This window comes from Prinia subflava, chromosome 1 (genome assembly GCF_021018805.1).
Source record: "Prinia subflava isolate CZ2003 ecotype Zambia chromosome 1, Cam_Psub_1.2, whole genome shotgun sequence".
Classification (NCBI taxonomy): domain Eukaryota; kingdom Metazoa; phylum Chordata; class Aves; order Passeriformes; family Cisticolidae; genus Prinia; species Prinia subflava.
In genome coordinates, this window is record NC_086247.1 from 89,892,557 (window position 1) to 89,912,032 (window position 19,476).

At 41.6% G+C, this 19,476-nt stretch overlaps 1 protein-coding gene across 11 annotated transcripts in view; it reads left to right on the plus strand.

Annotated features, from left to right (window-relative positions):
* Positions 1-19,476, plus strand: part of ATXN1 (ataxin 1) — a 223,761-nt gene that overhangs the window by 52,802 nt on the left and 151,483 nt on the right. For all 11 annotated transcript variants that reach the window (XR_010081080.1, XM_063402890.1, XM_063402872.1 and 8 more), the window contains one exon: positions 8,235-8,353. The gene's annotated coding sequence lies outside the window, so the exon portion shown is untranslated. The remainder of the gene's footprint in view (positions 1-8,234; positions 8,354-19,476) is intronic.

The following is a 19,476-nucleotide window of genomic DNA, read 5'->3' on the forward strand; positions in this document are numbered from 1 at the left end:
AACAAGGACAGAAACGGGTGACCTTTCTGAAGGAAAGGCTCGCCTGTGTTATCACAAATGTGAGAGTGTGGTGGGATGAGCCATTGCTCAGGGCTGGCTTTGCTCAGAGAATCTCACTGTGCATGGGCTCATGTAAAGGCAAGCCACAGGGAACCAGCCTTCATGGACTCCACTGCATATGGGACTACTTGGTCTTTTAATGAGGGAGACTATCCCACGTCCTTTTACTTCTCCTGCACTTTATTCGGATTTTAAATGACGGATATGAAGTTTTTGGCTTACTCTAACCTAACAGCACCTTCACTCATTTCACATACTCTGTATGAGTCAAATGGAGCCCAGGAGAGATAGACAAGGTGATGTGACCAGGGCTAATGACAGATGGAACGTGGCACTGGTCTGTGCAGCTGAGCTGGGAGTTAGAGCCCAGCCCACTTTTTCTGTCCTGTGCAGTCACCAGTGAATGCAGTTTAAACACAAAGATCACTTATTGAAGGTCCCAAACTTTCTCAGACAGCTCTCAAAAATGCAGGACAAGGAGTTAGGCCCAAAGCTGCACTGTTGAAAATTAACCATATTAGAAACAATGTCCCTGGCTGGTTTAATACAAAGAAACAATTACCTTTGCGGGAAACTAACACAGATCCACAATGCTTTGGAGGGAAAGGACAAACAGCATGGTAACAGTTGCGACAGGGCTCAGCTTCCCCTCCTGACTTTGCCTTTTTCATTCATGAAAATGGACAGTGGTGGTGAAGTTGAGACTGTGGATTCTTCCTCTGTGCTTGGGCTTCCTGGTTGCAGTGACCTCAGAGTCGTCTCCTGCATGGAAGGCATGTGAAGGAAGAGAGAAGAAGGATTTGAGCACAAGGAGAGCATTTTACTTGGCCTTAGTCAGGTCCTCAGCATGGTGGTCAGTGTCACTCTTGCTCACAAATTTGCTGCCAGGCCCAGAACTGTTTAACAAAAGTTGAACAGATGGATCAGTGAGGTTTAGTTGGTTTCCTGCATCTGGAACGCAAGGAAGTTTCTATCACAAGGTATTTCTTAGCAGCTTCCAGTGAAATTCTAGAGTGTTATGCTCTTGCTACTGCTAGGGACAAACAGCTTATGAGGAAAGAAACAAGTAGGAGGGTTTGTGTGCAGGTGGCTTTTAGCCAGTGGCCTGAAAATCTCCATAGACGCAGCAGGTACTTTTTAATGGGTGGCAAAAAGTAAAGCTAGACATCATGACATAGAATTCTTGGCCTTTCGTGCACTGAAAAAAGATGTGATGACTGTCTTATTAATTGAATTATTATGATAAGTGTCAAGATTCTGAAGGTCTATATAACAACATTTTCAAAGAGAACAAAAGATCTACTCTGAGGACAAAATACCAGAGGACATTTGACATAAGCTCAGATGATAATATATTAAAAAAGCACTGATGCCTAAAATTTTTTGTTGGCAATTTTTACAACTAATACCTAAATTTTTATTGTTATGCCTAGTGTTTATTATCTTTCATGGGATTTAATGGTGAAAAGGTAGTACTTTTTTGGTCTTTTTATCCAGTTTGGTTTACTTTTTACCTTCTCTAATAATTCTTTATTATTTTGGTGCAAGATGAAGAGAAAATACTCAGTTTGTTTTACTTTTTTCCTTCTGTGACTGTTTTTTTTTACTATTTTGGTGTAGGACAAAGAAAATACTTTGAAGAGTAGAAGAGCTCATTGTAAAACTACAGAAATTAGGTTAGTTATTGTAGTTGAAATTACTTTGATCTATTCTTTACATTGTTCACTTCAAGATGCTCTTGCTCCTTGTCAGCATTACACTTTTGCAATATTAGAGTAGACTATAATAATAACATCTTTTTATTTGGTGACATAAAGATGAATGACAGCAGAATATTTGATTTTTATGGTTATGCCTACATTAAAAAGTAGTGTGGACCGACTGGAGAGAGTATCTGTGAAAACTGTGCTGGGATGCTGAGGTTTGCACCAGGCATGTTTTGGGGTTGCGTTTACTTTTAAGCTGTCTGGTACTGCTGGCTGCTCACTCAGGGAATACGATACTTCTAGTTCATTGCTGCCAAAAGGGATTTGCTCATGTGCTGCAGGACCACCCCACAGTACAACTGAAAGCCCAGGCAGGATGGATTATCTGGAGACTTGCTTCAAAAGCTGCATGTCTGATCTAACATGAGCAGACGGTAGCTTTGCCCTATAGGGATGTAATGGGATGAAGGCATGGAAGGAAAGGCATATTTCAGTGATCTGATTGTGTATAGTTGTGCCAGTTAGTGAAACATGTTTAATATTTTTTTCTTTCTTTTTATTCTTTCTTCCCTTTTCTTTGTAATTATTACTGAAAGGGGAAGGTTGATGTGAGTAGGCTTCTGAGAAGGAAGACTGTTTTGGGAAGTTAGAAAGAAGAAACCTTCTACTGAAAGGATCGTATCTTCTTTAAGGAGCTTATAAAACGCCAAGTGCACATTAGATGCTTAACCAGTAATGACCCGTGTCTAGTGGCTGGTACTTGACCTGCTGGTGTGAGCATGTGCTTGTGTGGGGACAGTGCTTGTAATCTTCAGTCACAGAGGGTGCTCAGACAGACACTGCACTCAACTGAGGCTCTCAGCCATCCTAAGACACTGGCTGGGCACTCTTTATTTAAAGATGTACAGCCTCTTTTTGGTGTGTGTCCTGAGGCAGGGAAGGGGATGTGTAATGTCATATTATTGCTAGCATGACTTGGAAAATACATGATGTTATCTGAGACAGCAGGTGTGAGAGCCAGTCTGGCAGATGTGACAGTCCTGCTTTGCAGATCTGAGAGCTGGCAGCCCAGGGAGCATACAACCAAACCTGATATGTGCTGAAATGCTCATGTTATGGCTTGGGAGGAAGGAAAGGAAGTAGAGGTGACAGAAGCAGGAGTACAGTGTTTCAGGGTTTTTTTACAAAAGACAAGTTTGGAAGTAAACTTACAGAAAAGCTTTGTCTTTCTCAGTTTCCTGTCTCTTCTTGATTAAAAGAGTAGGTTTGACTACAAAAGAAACCAACCACTCTTTGTAGCCAACAAACTCACTGAATCCAGGTAGAGGACAAAATTTCTTCTTCTGCCTGGAAGATTTTAGCTGCTGGCATAGTCCTGCTACTCTCAAAAAGTAAGACCAAACCACAGTGGTGCTGAGCTGGTCGTGGCTTAGTTAAATTTCTCTTCTAAAAACAGCTTACAGTCAGGCCTCCAAATTTTCCTGCAACAAAGGTCATCAAAGGTTTCTTCTGAAGATTCCTGAATGTGCCCTGTACTCTGTCACTGGAGATACATGATTGTATAAAGAATGTTGATCTGATCTTTCTATATAGCAGCAAGCAGCTAGGTCCCAAAAAACAACCTCATATAGCTAGAAGGTAGGTGAGATGAGTAAGTAAAGCAGAAGGCAATAGGAAAAAAATACGAGGCCCATCTGTTCCAAACAACATGGAGTTTCTATTGTTTTTCTAGAGTCCTTCCTTTGAAGAACCCAGAATGTATCTGCACATTGAATATCACACCTTATTTCATTTTCTTAACATCTCTTTCTAAACTGTATGTGCTCTTTAGCAAAGGCACGCCTGCCTGCTGCTTTTTCTGGGCAACACACTGAACTTTTACAGGAGGATGTATGTTACTGTTCAGAGCAGCTTGGCCAGTGAAAGAGTGGGTGGAGGGTATTCAGCTCTTCATCCACTGGCATTCCTTGTTTTCAGAAGTCGTGAGCCAAGGAGGGCTGTGCCTCTGAGCACAGGCAGTCATATGGCAGGGTCGCTGCCAAGGGATGAAGCCACTGACTTGTGATGCAGTCTGTCTCTCTCAGACCTTCATGCTGGGATAAAGGAGGCACTTAGGGTGCCAGGGAGAGCCTGAGGTCAGCACCTGATGAGACTGAGGCTTTATGACTTGGAAAGACATGACATGCCTCAGGGTAAGTGAGCATGGCTCTCTGTCACCTTGTAATGATAAACAGGTGGCATCAAGGCATGGGGCAGTGAGCGTGGGCTGGTGGTTCTAATCCAAAAATCATGCATTAAAGTCACTTTGGCTGTTAAGAAAAGAGGGGAGTTCATGGGGTGTGTGCTTATGAGCAGAAGGCAAGAGAAGGAGTAAACAGCATGTAGGAACATGTGCCTGAGGCTGCCAGACCCTCGGCAGAGGCAAGGGAGAGTAGTCAGTCCATTCCTCTGAGATCTGGAGAAGAGTTCCTGTCCCCATGGTGAGAGGTGTGCAGAGAGCCTGCTGTTGTCATTTCTTCATCCCTCATAGCTCATTCCAAAATGAGATCATATTTTAGCAATCCACTGTTCTCAGCTGGCCTTGGCTCTGTCTGTCATGTGCAATAGTACTACTTTTGCCCAGGACCACCCCAGAACCACTTGCCCTGGAGATGGCAAGGGAGGCTGGCAGTCCTATCTGCCCTCGAGACTTGGAGGTAGGCAGGCCTGCCCAAATCCAGAAATAAGAGATGAGTATTTCTCTGTAGCTTGTCTTGGGGTTTCATTTCTCTCTTTACTTGAGTCTTTGTTTCCATTGCTGTGGTTTTTCATCAGTTTTGATCACAGTCAAGTCATGCTAACATAGCGAACATGCAATTTACCTGGAACGGAAAAATCATCTCTGTCCATTCAGCTCCATCGGCCCTTTGAGAGAGGCCCCACTGTGAAATAAAGGAAGACTGGGGAGAAGAGGCATCCTACTGCTGGTATTTTATCAGGCTGCTACTCTCTTGGTATTTTCTTAAAGTCCCAAGCTGGCAAAGCAAGGGGTAGTGCCTGTCCCAGCTTTCACTGGAAAGCAAAATATTTCTGCCTTTGAGTGCAGAGCAGCACAGCACCTGTTGTGTTCCTGTGGCTCTGAAGCCAGAAGGGAGAGAATTTAATCCTGTAACTTTTGTCCAGTCTCACTGCTCTTGAGGGAGGTACTGTGTTTTGGGGAGATTTGTGCTGATCAACCATCATTTAAATCTTGAGGGTTAGCAGTAGTGTGTGCTGATGCTGGGATAGGCTGCTGAATAGCCCTGGCTGAATTTGGCATCTTTGCAGTTGGCAGGGTTAATGCTGTGTGTGTGGCAGGAGGAAAGGAAGATTTGTACTTCAGAACTGCCTCTGCTGGGAGCTGGGAAGCCAAGCACCGCCTCATTTATTGCACCGGGAAGAGTGAAGGAGCTGACAAAATATTCCTTTAATTTGTTTGAAGCTGCATTCATTTCTCCAGAAGGGGGAGAGTGGAATAGTCGAAAGCTGGGAGGAATGTGCCTTATTCAGGACTGTCCTTTTTCCCTGACTCCACAGACACTACAAGGAAAATCAAGATGTTTAGAAAGGGACTGTCAGATCTACTCACGTTTTGCAAAGTCCAGGATTAGATAATCCTGGCTGTTGAGTGAGTCTTTGTAAAGTGTGACCCAATAATTCTGTTTTTAAGAGTTCACTGTTGCGTTTGATACTATTTCAGTTACTGAGAAAATATTACAAATGGATGGAGGTGCAAGCCATGAGTAGACGGTGACTGCAGGAAGAGCACATATGTTTGGCAGGCTTGGTGCCCCTTTCTGATGGTGAAATTTGAATTTGGCTCACAGATATTATGTTGTAGCAAAAAAAAAAAAAAGAGGGCAGAATGTGTTTAAAGTTTTTTTGTTACGCTGAAGTTTTAGTGTTTTATCCTCTGATATATGAATTGTTACTTCTGTTTTTTTTTTAAAAACCAGGCTATTTCCTCCATCGAAGTTAAATCTATTTTCTTTTGACAAACCCTGATTTGTTGCTCCTGTTTCTGTAAGGATCAGATGGGTAATGGAAGCTGTACAGCAACTTTATGTATGCTACTCGAGATGGTAAAATGCAGGCCTACAATAGGCCTTTTTTCAGCAGCTGTAAAGCTGTTGTGTGAATACAGAGAATCCATTCAGCGTCCCCCACGCTTGCTGGGAGCACCCTGGAGAAGAGAGTTGTACTAGTAAAATGACTATCCAGCAAAACAGTTTCAGAGGGACAGGCTGGTGACTCACTCCTTTTTTTGGTTTGCAGGGTCTTTTTCTGGGTATGTGAAGTTTCAACCTGAGTTAAGAGATCTGTAACTTTCTACAACTTTCTCCTTGTTTCCAGATTATCCACTAATCAGCATGGGTGTTGTGTTCCTTGCATCAGCCCTCTGAGATGGGGAAATACTCTTATTTTTGCTGTAGAGGCTGGGGAAATTGAGGCAGGGGAAAATTTGGGTTAAATGACAGTGTGCATTAGGAGCCAAACTCTCATGCTGTAGTTGTACTATAGAAGCTCAAGTGTCATTCAGAGCTATTTCAGCCTTGCAGGAAGTGTCACATAGCATTTGCCCATAGGTCATGCAGAAAAGCCTGGCAGATAGCTGGGAATCTGTCCATCAAACAGCTTTATTTGACTCTTTAAACAGAGCATTAGAAAATGTAAGTATGTAAAGTGAGAACAGGAGGATTTTATGCTGATTTTGATCTTTGGCCATCTTGTATTTGAGCTGGGGAAAAAATGAGAGGCAGAACCTAGTTCATTTGGCAGCGTGACGCTCTGTAAAATAATCCCTCTAACACTTTTTCTTAAATTAAGAATGGTTTCTAGGTGGCATGAGTCATGGACAGACTGTCCTCATTTCACTTTGAACTTGCAGCCTTCTCTGGATTTGTGTCACAGTTAGAGGGCTTTGCCCGCTTCCTGCCAGTGGCAGGCTTGGCTGTTGCAGCCTTAACTGGTGTTCAGTGAGAGCAGGCTCCTTGAAGAAAGAGGCAGCACCACGTCAGCGTGAATAAGCACGGTGGAGTAGGGGCCCAGGTTAATTTAAGCACAGTATTTTGTACCACAAGCAGCTTTGGGAAGTAGTGACATAGGCACAGTCTTTGTACAGGTGTCAAGGTCCCCCTTATTTGTGTGTTGTGGTCTGCTTCAAGTTTTGGGTTGTCTTTCTCCAGGGTGTGTGGGGGAGTACACTGTGGTGTAGAAAGCTGTGCTTTCTGGATTTTTGACCACTTTTGGATAAGCTGTCTTTTTTGAGGTATATACAGCTACAGAAGGCTGGGAATATTGTCTTCATTTCTTTATTAAAACAGCAGAAAAAATATTCAGAGCTGTCTGGTCTTGGCAAGGAAGAAAATTAAAGTGTTCTGGCTTACATGCACACAAGGTCAAATCCTCTTGTTGTCATGTTGTGTAAATTTGTTGGCTTCAGTGGAGGTAGCCACAGGTGTAACCCTGGGAACAGTTTCTTTCAGGCTTTTTACAGAGCAAAAATGAATGTGGTTGTTGGCCCTAAAAATTGTTTGTAGAGAAATAACTGGGATGCTTGTAATCCAGAGAGGCCATGCAAATGCAAGACCACGGTCTCAGAGAGAACATGAACTCTGCACTGGCTGGCAGTGTTTTCCTGCTGACAGCCTGGTTTGGAGTCTTACGTACTCGGCTGGCTCTTGGCCAAGCCTTGCTGCAGGTACAGGAGAGGGAGGAGGGTGAAACAGGGGGCGGTGAGAAACTGTTCTGGTAGCAGCACTCGCTGAAAATTCAAAACCCTTCAGACCTTTTTTGGTGATGGTGGAGAATGTCAGAATCGATTGTATTAGAGACCTGCCAGTTACTCTTAACTCATTTGCTTTGTCGCTCCTCCTCCCTTCCTTCCTCTCTCGACAGCTGGGCTGGGTTCTGTAGTGCTAATGCTGCATTGCTTCTCCAGCACGGCTACTACTTCCCCCACGCTGCTACTACAGAAATACTACAGGAACTCCCTCACTGAGGGAGAGGGCCGTTTATGTTTTATTAGTGATAATACCAGTGATAGCAATAATAAATCTGTGTAGCAGTTTAATATTTTACATAATGATTTTTCTTCTGATTTGTGTTCTGGGTTTTCTTTCATTTTCACCGTCATAAATTTGTAGAGTCTGGTATATCCTGGATTGTGCTTTAAATGAATATTTTCTAATTTGCCATCTTATGGGGTCTTAAAATGCCATGGTTTTGAGTGGTCTAAACCAGTGTGGTGGTGGGTTTTTTTTCGATTCAGTTTGGTCTTTTAAAATATTTTTTTTCCAAGTACAAGCCACAGAAGAGCTGCTGCTGGAGGAAGTTACCACAGTTGCTTTAGATAATGAAATATATATGCAGAAAAGGTCAGGGATTTCCCCTTTGCTTGAAATGACATTTTCATTCTGAGTGTTTCTTTTTTTGTTGTTTTTGTTTAAGATCCTGGAGCACAGGGGAAGAGTTTTAATGCAAAATACCAGAAAAAAAAGTCTGCAACATCTCCTGTGAAGGGGGGAAAGGAGATCAACAATTGCATCTTGGAACACTCATTATTTGAGGTAAGTGATTGGAGGGTCTTTTCATAAGTTATAGTTAGTTTGTAATTAAATTAATCATTATTTACCTCAGAGTGTCATGATACTGTTGGTGAAGGCAATAAAAACAGGAGAGGGAGGGAGAGAACTGTAATGGCAAACTGAGAAACAGCAGTAAAAATACGTAATGCACTTATCTTTTTGAAAATGGGCCCCATGAGTTCCAGTCGCATAAACAGGCAATCATTCTGACATTTATAAGGGTTAAACCCTATTTAAATCAATGAGGCTATTCTCCCTGAAACTTAGGCATGAGCCTAAATATTTCCTAGTTTGGAATCCATATCATATGGGAACTACTGAAGAAAGCTATTGAAGGACATACAACACACAGCCAGAAAAATGCATATACAAATATCTTACTGTTGGTGATAATGTCATGAGTAATCTGATTTTACAGCATTCTTAAGTGATATTTTTATATTAAATACATAGTTCTCATTTTTATGTTTAAACACCTCATTGAAATACCAAACTTCTTAGCAGAGCCTGTGAATTCTACACCAGCTTTAATAGTACATCTGCCTTAACTGCTTCATCAGTGTGTCTTTGAACAAATGGAGTTAAATGCATAAAGAAAATAATGTCCCCTTTCATAACTAGAGTTGCAAATTGCACTTGGATATTTGAATTGCAACTGAACTAGGAGTTCCCTGACTGAGGCCGAATTGTGTTGTCCAGAGTTGATTTTTTTTTAATAAAGACAATGATGAGGCACAAGGAGAAGCTCACCTTTTCCCTTTAGCCTTCATTTTTTCGTTTGTTTTCATCTCTCATTAGAAAAGAATCATACCTGCATCTAGTAAGGAAAAAAATGCTTCAGTTGTAAAACTTGTAACCAATGAAAATGTTCAAAAATGAACACTAAAAAACACTGGCATCTTTCTTAAATAAAAATTTTAAGTTATTTACTCTGTTCTGCCCCACAATTGTGCTGAAAGAGACAAAACTGCTGTGAGGAATCTGCAGAATCAAAAAGACACAGAGTATACGTTCCCACAATTGTGCAGAGAATCAAAACCTTTTGGCAAGCAGCATTTGCAGACGTACATTGCTTACCAGATTTCAGAAGAGAGGAGGACATAGCCGAACCCTGGTGATTGCTCTGTATTTGCTTTGTAGGAACAAAGCTATTAAATTTCTTTAGAAATCAACAGGCCAACTGCAGGGAGCTACTTATTTCCTTTCTGGTCAGTGGACAGGAGCCATTGCTTGGGAAATTGTAGTGGTCCCATAGGTATTTGTAGTGATTTTTCTGAAATGGTCAAAAGTTTTTCAGATCAGTGAAGCCATCTCCTTTTTATGTACAGGTCTTGCACTAGGGAGTGTGCCCAAACAGGAATACAGGACTCCTTCAGCAGGAGCCTGAGGCAATTGTTGTAGTTGTGAAATCAGGTATTAATGCCAACCTGTTTGAAGGCTGAGGTGGGGAAATGCCTTGCTCTCTGGGGCAAGCCGTGTTTCAGGTGTAGGTGACAGTCTTGGCCAAATCAGTGTGAGAGAAGTGCTCCGTTGTGTGATCACCCTCAGCCAACCTTTGCTTTGTGTCCATCCCACTCTCTTGGAGGCAAGCATTTCTTCTTGGTTCTGTGGAGCATAAATCAAAATGCTTTTATTGTACCTTCTTTTTGTTGACGTCAGGCGAGGATAATGTGCATGATCTTCCTTTCACAATTACATTCTTGATCTCTCTGAGGAAGCCCACGTTGAAGTTCAGGACAAGGTATTTTGTAGCATCTGTGTGGCCTTTATAATAATTTTATCAGCCCTATGTTACACTCAGAAAATCGTTGAGGTTGTTTTTAGCTTTCTTTGTATCGGAGAGTGCAGAAGCTCATTCTCAGAGTATTAGAGGAAACCTCTTTGGTGTCAGAAGATCCATTTAAGGATATACTAAATTGTACCACTATCCTTCTCCTTTCTTATTTTTTTCAGCATTTGAAGAAACAATGCCCCTATTTGTGTGTCTGGAGAAGGTCCTGTGGTATATGCCAGGGAGTTGTGTGGGTGCTGAGCTGAGCAGGCAGAGACACTGACTCTCTCCTGCTTTGTATTTTTCACTGGGAGTGAACACAGGGGACCAAGCCTGCCCAGATTAAATACATGCCTTTTTTGTTTTGCTCTTTGTTCATCTGTCAGCATGCCATGTTCAGATGGCAGTGATCAGCCACAAATTGTCCCCTGACCATGCTCCTCCACTCTCCTGAACCATTAGTTTTGTGGAGCTCTTCAACAAAGATGGCACTGGTTTGATTTCCCCACCCCAGCCCTGGCTTATGGAAGAAGACTTTGTTTGTTTGTAATTCCCCTCAAATCAGATGCATTAGATCCCAAAGCAACTTGTGTTAAGTGGAAATGAGGCTTTAGTAATGTGTGTGCTTGCTAGAGACTTGTTAAGATTTTTCTTCCCACCCCCTGTATATGGATCTTTTCAATGGGGTGCCGCTGTTGTGAATCAGAAAGAAAGTGCACAGGCTGCCAGGCACATAATAGAATTATTCTTTTGTTTCAGTATGTGTGTGTGTGAGCCTTTGTAAAGAGGAGGTGGTGGGGACAGAGAATGGAGACCTTCACTGCAGGGAGGCAGGAGAGTGCAGTGACACAGTGCAGGGCAGCTCTGGTGGGCACTGCCTGGGACTCACACTGTCACACTGCATGTCCCAGGGAAATGGATGAAGCTCGCACAACCATTCACTGTGCTGCCTGTAAACCACGTAAGGCAAAATATTCGAAAGCTGTAACGTTTCCAGTGCTTTCCCTACACTTTCAAAAGAGTAATGTAAAAATGAACTGTGCCAATACTGTCCTTCCTCACTGTGAGGCTGTTTATTATAATGGACGTATGGTATAAGTCATTCTCTATGGAATACATAAGAGCTTGAACCAAAGCCTTGGACCCAAGCTCACCAGCAGCTTTGCAAAAAGCAGAATCCAGACCTGAAGTCAGTGGTTCACACAATTTTTCTAGCAGAGGATGGTTTTAAGTTACTTCATGAAATGGAAGTAGCCAGAAATTTTAAACTAAAGCTTTTAAACAAGTTTTTGACTTTCCTCACCCACCATTCTCCTCTGCCTTAGAAGGTTATTGCAAAAGCACAGCAGCTATTTTCTCCTTGCCACTGTGGCCAGGACAAACCAACTCAGGGAAAGGAGAAAGGCCTCTGTGGTGGTGACTGTTACGCTTTTTTTTCTGAGTATTTTTTTTTTTTCTTCTAAGGAGTTAGATTGCTCTTCTGGATGGAGGTCTTTGAAATCACAGTGGAGGCTTTGGAGGTAGGACCCTGAAAATTCAAAGATGGCAAGAAATGGTTTTTCACCCTGGTGTGGAGCAAATCAGACCACAGTGGCTGGACTCTTCACTTCCTGAAAAGTCCACTGTTGAGATACCATAGCTGAATTACAGACATGAAAAATTTCAGCATTGTAGATAAGAAATCCATAAGCCCTAAATTTTTCTTTTCTTGCTAGATATGTGGTTCTGATTTTATTCTCTCCCTTTTCTTTTGCCCTTGGGCACAACGTTTTTAGGGCTTTTCAGTCTCTAGCTGTGCATTTACTAGAGAGGCACCTGGTTATGTGTTGCTTTACACATTTGTTACACATGTCAGGTCAAATCCAGCACCCAGAGACTTAATATGTATTTGCAGTACTCCCTGTGGGACTTTGAATCCTTAATCCAATGAATTGTTTATGAGAAGCCAAAAATGCAGTATTTCAATCTAGTGCATATATTACTGCAGTTTATTGCATATGTATTACACATATATACACTACAGTCTCCTTTATATTTGGCAGGAAAAATCTGTTGTGGGAAAGATGAGAAGTGCAGTTGAACTGGGAAGTATTTAGGTAGGCAATGAATTTGCTCTCTCCTTAAAACATCGTATCTCTGGTTGGCTGCATGAGATACAGCTTTCATCATGATTCTAATATCTTCAAAAGGTACCCCAATAGTGTTTGTGTATTTCAAACTTAACTTCAGGCTTGTTGGACTGTGGGGAGAGGCCAAATACCTGAGGCAGCATTGGTAGCTGAGGCAAAGCTCAGGTTTTGCAGTTTTGCCTGGAGAATCTGTACTATTTGCAACCTGTGTAGGAAGCATGAGTGTCACGGCTTGACCCCAGATGTCAGCCAAGTACTGTGCAGGCACTTATTCCCCATACCCTCACAGTGGGATGGATAAGAAAATTGGGAAAAAAGTAGATAAAACCCATGCAGTGAGATAAGAACAGTGTAATAATTATATACCAGCAACAACAATAACAATAGTAATAGTAATAATGATAATGATGTAATGAAAAGGGAGGCAACCAGAGAAGAAAGAGAAACAAAATGCAACGAAGACAAGTGATACACACCACAGTTGCTTACTACCCTCTGACTGACACCCGGCCTGTCCCTGAGCAGCCATCAGTCCCACCTGGACAGCTCCCCCAGCTGATGGATTGAGCAGGATGCTCTGTTGTATGGAATATCCCTTTGGCCAGTTTGGGCCAGCTGTCCTGGCCATGCTCCTTCCTGCCTTCTTGTGCACCTCTTTGCTGGCAGAGCATGGGAAAATGGCAAGTCCTTGACTAAGGATAAGTCCTTGACTACTAAGCATCTATAAGATGAGTGTGTTATTAATGTTATTCTCATACTAAATCCAAAACCCACAAAACTTAAAAGCTACTAGGAAGAAAATTAACTGTCTCAGCTGAAACCAGGACACTGCATTAGTTCAGGTTTCTGCTTTGCTTTTCCTCTGATTGCTTGTTCTCCAAGTGCATTAAGTTTGCAGAAAACATGTGACTTCTTAGATGCTCTTTTTTATGATACTTGTAGAGCCTAAATGTGGTAGGTGTTAGTCCTAAAAACACTAACTTAGGGCTATTCATTAGTGTGCAGTGCATGCCAGTGAGCAGACAGACTTACCTGTTGCTGTTTGGGGCTTTCTGTTTGCTGTGGTGGGACTGCCCTGTGTGCTGGCCATCCTTGGGTACAGTGGTCGACACGAGCATTGCTGATAAACTTGTGTGCGTGTAATCTCCCCTTCTGCTGACCTGCAGGGGAGCCACTGCTGGCTGCCTGGGGAGGCAAATGGTGGCCATCATAATGGCAGTGTGTGCCAATCCCTGCTTTGGGAGCCCCTGGCTTGGCCACTGTCAAAACCTGTTTGGCTGGGTGTAGAGGGGGCCGGCTAGCACAGACATTAATGTTAGATTGGGATGGGGGAGATTTTATAGAATCCAAGACAATGTGAAAATGCAGATTCGGCAGAAGGCACACTACAGCAAGAGGGAGAGTGCAGAGTGAGCATCATGCTTCTGCTGGAGGGCTCAGCAGCTGGAGCCCATGTGGGAGCATTTTGCTGCTGAGCAGTGATCTTTTGTGCCCTGATGGAGCAGTGGGTGTGAAGAAAAGGTGTCCCAAGGGTTCACCAGCCCTGTGGCCCACTCTCCCTCTGCAGCGGGGAGTTCTTTGGCAGCCCTCTCCTCCCCTGGCTCTCTGCGACAATGTGGCTGCTGTGGGCAGGGTGCTGCAGCTGCTTGTTTGAAATGATAATATTTTACGCTGTTACTGTGGAATACTGCAGTATTTTTTGTAATTGTGGGCTGCAGGCCAGTAATGTACAATAACATTTTGCTCTTCCTGTGCTGTTGCTACTGTAGGCATTCATTCCGATTTTAGCTGCATTTGCAGTACATGGTTGGTGGGGTTTTTTTGGGGTTTTTTTGTTTGTTTCTAGACACTGCTTGTTATCTATTGTAGATATTTTTGGAGTATTCATTTCTAACCGTGTCTGTCCATACAAATCTATCTGAGAAAGTACTTCAGAGAATAGCAGTCTCTGTTGAAGCAATTGTTGTGGCTTTCACAGAATTACATTTTTTTGAAACTATGAGGCAAGAATAAGATGAAGATTGCTTTTTAAGTTTAAAAACAGTTATGGTTTTAAAAAGTATTTGAGACAGATAGAAAGCAAAGCCTTTCTTTGACTGATGGTGGGCATATTTAGCACTGAAGTCTCCATCTGCACCAAGCTGTAGGTGACCAAAACCTCTGGGAGGCAGAACCTGTAATGATTCTCTGCAGTTTTGGTTTTAACTGTTAATTTTAAAAAAAATTAATTTCAGAGCAAAGTAATCATAACTTGGAAGAGGGTCAGTAGTGTTCATGCCAGTGATTGTTTATTAATGTGGTCATGGTCTGGAGATGAAACTTCTGTGAAAGGGAAATTCAAGTCCTAGACGTCAGAGCTCACAACTAGTCAGCCTGCATGAAGTTTGTTTCGTTCTGGAAGGTAAAGGCCGAGTCCAAAGGAAACGAAGAAGATACAACACAAAGGAGAAAATTAATTTGTTTTCGGATAAATGTGGAATAAAATATAGTGTGCTATACAAAAAGGATTGTGCTTTTCTCACATGTAATTTTAGTGTCCTGTTACTGTGCTGACTCACTTCAGTTTCAATCTACATTTGGTTTAAATTACTTCAGAGGCCTGCATTTGTATGCTGCTCTGTAAAGTAATTCTCATCTGTAATCCAGATTTCTTTCCTTTTGTTCAGCATTTCAGCTGACTTGTCTCTTTTCATTTTCCAGGTCTCTGTTTTACTAACACTTGAAACCAGTCTCTCTGTGTGCCTGCTTGGGCCATGCAATTGGCAAAAGTAATTTTTCAGCAACAGATAGGACAAGGAATGAATCATTGCTTTCCGCCTTTCCATTAAATTACCTAAACCACTACTCATAAATATTGCTTTATGTATGGTACAGCAGCATGATTATCTCACTGCATTGATGGAACAGTGCTGGAAGTGAATATAATTTTTCTTCTATTACATCTTTAATGAGCTTCAATTAAAAATAGTGTGTTGGCGTGCCAGAGTAGATGTGTTATTCTCAGAACTTTACTGAAGTAGTTTTGCCTGTTAGATTTGGTTGACATTGTGTTGTTCTGAAAACCATGGTGGACATGATGTAGTTCTTAAAACCTTAAGAATTAAACAACAGAAAATTGGAAAAATCGGCTTTGCTAGGTGAAAGTTGACAGGACAGTAAAATCTGGCAACTGGAAAGATTCAGGTCTGTACTGAGTGGAAAAGTTTGCCTTTTGTCTGTCTTTGAGGGTGAATTTTTTAACATACAGTTGAAAAAATAATCACAAAGCAGTGGGTTTGTGCAGAGCTCCAGTTAAGTCCCTGATCACTTGACACCTGTGGCAGCAAGTCTGAGTCACAGATAGCAAAAAGCTGTGAAGCCTAATACTCTCAGTATTCAAAAACATACCTACGTAGGAGTTTAATTTTAAGTACCTCTTTTAGCTCTGGGTTCCCCCCCAACCCAACAAATTTTAAGAGTCATTCTTAGAATTTTGTAGAGAAAAATTTTCCCAGCACTTGTGGATTTGTCAAGTATTGACATCACTTAGAGATCAGAAAATAGCTCTGTCAGTTTTAGCTTGATGGCATTCCATTCTCTGCTCCAAAAACCTGAAGAATTACAATGGATGAGTCAAAGTTTTCTTGGAATTTTCTTCCCTCCCCCCACCCCCCCGCCTTGTGCAATTCCATTGCCATTTTTAGCATTGAGGGCAGCTCTCCAAAGAATGTCTGTGTGCTTGAACTGTGATTTCTTGAAAGTCCAGAACACAGTAGAGTTGTGTCAGATGACAAAAATCATTCTGTGTTTCTACACATTTTTGTAGCATTATGTGAGCTTTATTGAAGAATCCACACCAACAGGCAGGAGGTGTCTCATAGAGAGGTGGTGCATCTTCAGCATGAATTTCTCACTATCATGCTGCTTCATTATGTTGTGATGAGTTTTTTGCTTAATTATTTCTGTGTTTTATCAGTTATTCTCAGAGAAGTTGCCTGACAAAACAAATTATCAGTGATTTGGGAGACTTGGACCAGCTTGAAGCACTTGTTGAACCACAGCATCCTTCTGTGTTTGTCTCAGTTTGAAAACCAAGGGTAGTGTATTTAATGTATTTTAGCAGGATGCTGAGAGTAGAAATACTAAGGACAAAGAATTGTGGGGTACTGCTGTTACCTAAGTGATGTGGTATGTTTAAGATAAACAGTGTTGTCAGCTGTTCTTGGCAAAATCCCTGGGGTTACGATGAGTGAAATTTTAGCTCTGAACGGGTTCAGGTCTTTTTTTAACTTGCGGAAGTGGCCTGTATCATGCATATTCTAATGTGTCAGAGTGAATGTGTGAAATATGAAACTGCTGAAAAGAATGTGAGGGGGAAGACAGGTTAAAGTGGTTGTAAATGGAAGATCTGTGTATTTTACTTCTTCACTAGGTAAGTATTTTACTTAAAATTGACCAGAAAAAAAAAAAAAAAAAAGAGACAAGGAAAAAAATGCAAGTGTCCCCTTAAGAGCTGCTGTGTCAAATTTGAAGAATGATTTGAATTGAGTCATTAAAGTGTGAAATGGAGGGATTTTAGTTCTGCTTTAAATTATGCATCTCAAATTAACCTTAGCTGTGGAGTCTCTGCTGACGCCCCCGTAATGACACATTATTGGTACTAATGGCTTCTTTGTGACTTGAGATACAAACAGACATCCTAGACAGAAACATTTCGGCTTTGAACTAAATAAGACACACGGTGTGCATTTCTGCTTTGGGTTTCAGTTGCAAAGCCCTGCTCGCCTGCTGCTCGTGAGCTCTTTTCAGTTTCCACGCACTGCTCCCCATCCTGGCAGGCAGGGCAGCTGAATGAAAACCTGCTTCACAGGCTTTGAAGAAGAGGAGAGCAATAAATCTGGAGTGAACGTGAAGCCTGTCCAGACACTGAGCACTGTAGGGAGCCAGAACAAAGACTGGGATGTGGGTAGTGGTCAGGGAGGGGGAACTTCCAGTAGATGATAATCTCGGGAGGAAAAGGCCCCAAGATTGTGAGGGAAATGGAGAAGAGATGCCAGGGCTTAAGGAGGAAGTTGCTAAATAAGGGAGGGGTGAGATTATACTGTAAAATAAGCAGTAGAGGCTAGTCAACCCTTTATGTGCCTTCTGGTGTAAAAAGGGGCTGTGTCTGTGCAGCTCTGTGCACTCTCTTTTGAAGCTCATTATCATAATTCGAAAAATTCCACCTCTATGCAGAATCACTCATGGGCATTGCAGCTTTCTTTGTGCTGCTGGTGTCTCTGCTGGGACAAGGATGGTAGTTACTACTTCAGTGTAGCTACTGGGTGGCCAGAGCGAGTGTGGCTGTGAATGAGTGAGAATGGCATTGCCTGAGGTGCTGGGTACAGAAGATGCACACAATTTTACACGTTGATGAAAAAGGAGGAGGGGCTTGGCCTAGCAGGCCCAGAATTTAGACCCTGACAGCTCTTTCCAGAGATGTTCACCAGCTCATTGTTTCATCCTAGTTTTCTCAGTGAGATGTTATCATACACGATTGCCTCCCTTTCCAAGCTGCAGTTCTGGCAATTTGCTTGTTGGCTATGGCAGGAGCAATGGAGAGGTGCTTCTGCCCCGAGGTAATGTTATGTGGTTGTTACAGGGCTGTGTGACATTATGTGACTTTCTTATGGATCTGCCCTCAGCAGAGAGTGCTGTGGAGTAAATAACCTCGTGGTGTTCTAGATCCAAAGCAGAGCAGCATCTGACTATATAGAATCAAATGCTAAAAAAAAAGTATTCGGAGGACTTCTTTGTATTTCTGCAAGGAACCACATTCCTGAAATGGACCCAAGAATTTAAAAAAATAAAAGAAAAAAAAAAAAAAAAAAAAGAAAAAAAAAAAAAAGAAAAAAAAAAAAAGTAGGTGTGCAATACATCACATTTACTAATGCATTAGAGTTATTTATATGAATAATTAAAACACCATTTAGAATTGCCACAGTAATAGAACAAAATGTGTTTTGTCATTTTTCTGTTCCTTTTTGTTGATTGATTAATTTATTGATTTCTTCCATAAATTTAGAGTAGGTATCCTAAACATTACTGTAAATTAGCAAGACTGTGCTTTTTAATAAGCTGTTAAAAGCATTAATGGAATGAAAAAAAGTCAGAATTTGGTAATAAAAATCTGAAAAATAGAGACCTATAACACATATCTAGTGTTTTGCATCAAATAGGTTTGTAAAATATTAGAGCCTTTGTTTGTACTACCTGTTAATTAAAAAAAAAAAAAAAAGTATTTTATATTCATTATGAATGGCCTAACAGCACATCAGAAAAAGGGGAAAACTTAGGCAACAAGCTACCTTAGACTTTCCATTGTATTTCTAGTTAACTTTAGGCTGGTTGGAGTCAGTGGGAACATGTGTGGGACAGAGGACAGAACTTCACTGTTACAGAGGCCATGGTCCTTCTGAAACCATGTGTGAAAAAAGTAGTAAACTTCTGAAACAGAGCTCTGGAAAACAGACAAGTGTTAATCTAAGATACCAAGAATCAGGAATTGTATTAAATTTCACATGCCTATGCACATAAAATATTTGTTTATATCTTAGCTCAGATTTCTTCTGGTTTATATCTTTGATTTTTCCTTATTATTTACATTCAGTTTGTTAACCTGTTTTGTCATATTTTTTCCTACCTTCAAAAAAACCTCCTTTATGAATATGCTGGAATATACATTTAACTAGAACCCTTAACAATTTTTAAGTCAGTATTGTTCTGATCCCTTTTCAGGGCTGTGTTTCTCTGTTTTGCAGCTTCAATGGACAATTTGTTGTAACACCTGGATTAGCATCATATGTTTTGTTTGGTACTGTTATTCTAGCCATGCTTGGAATAGGTGTTTTCATATGCATTTTTGGGGGCAGTTTTGGATGTCATCAGAGGCTTGTGCTTCTGCCTCACATCGTCTGGTGATGTCCAGACTTCACTGAGGGGAAAGAGGTGATCTGGCAATAGTCACAGTCCATTAGTCCGGGTTTTAGCTCTGGTTTGTGGGAATAGTTACTGCTCCAGGCTTAATTTGAGGTGCCTTACTCTGTTGTCCTAATACAAAGTAAGTGATAGACACTGTCTGCTGCTCAAGGGAATATAGAATATCTCAATATGGAAAGTGCTGCATGAAATCATTCCACTTACTGTGATTGGTTGTCACACCGGCAGTGACTATAAAGGAAGGGTAT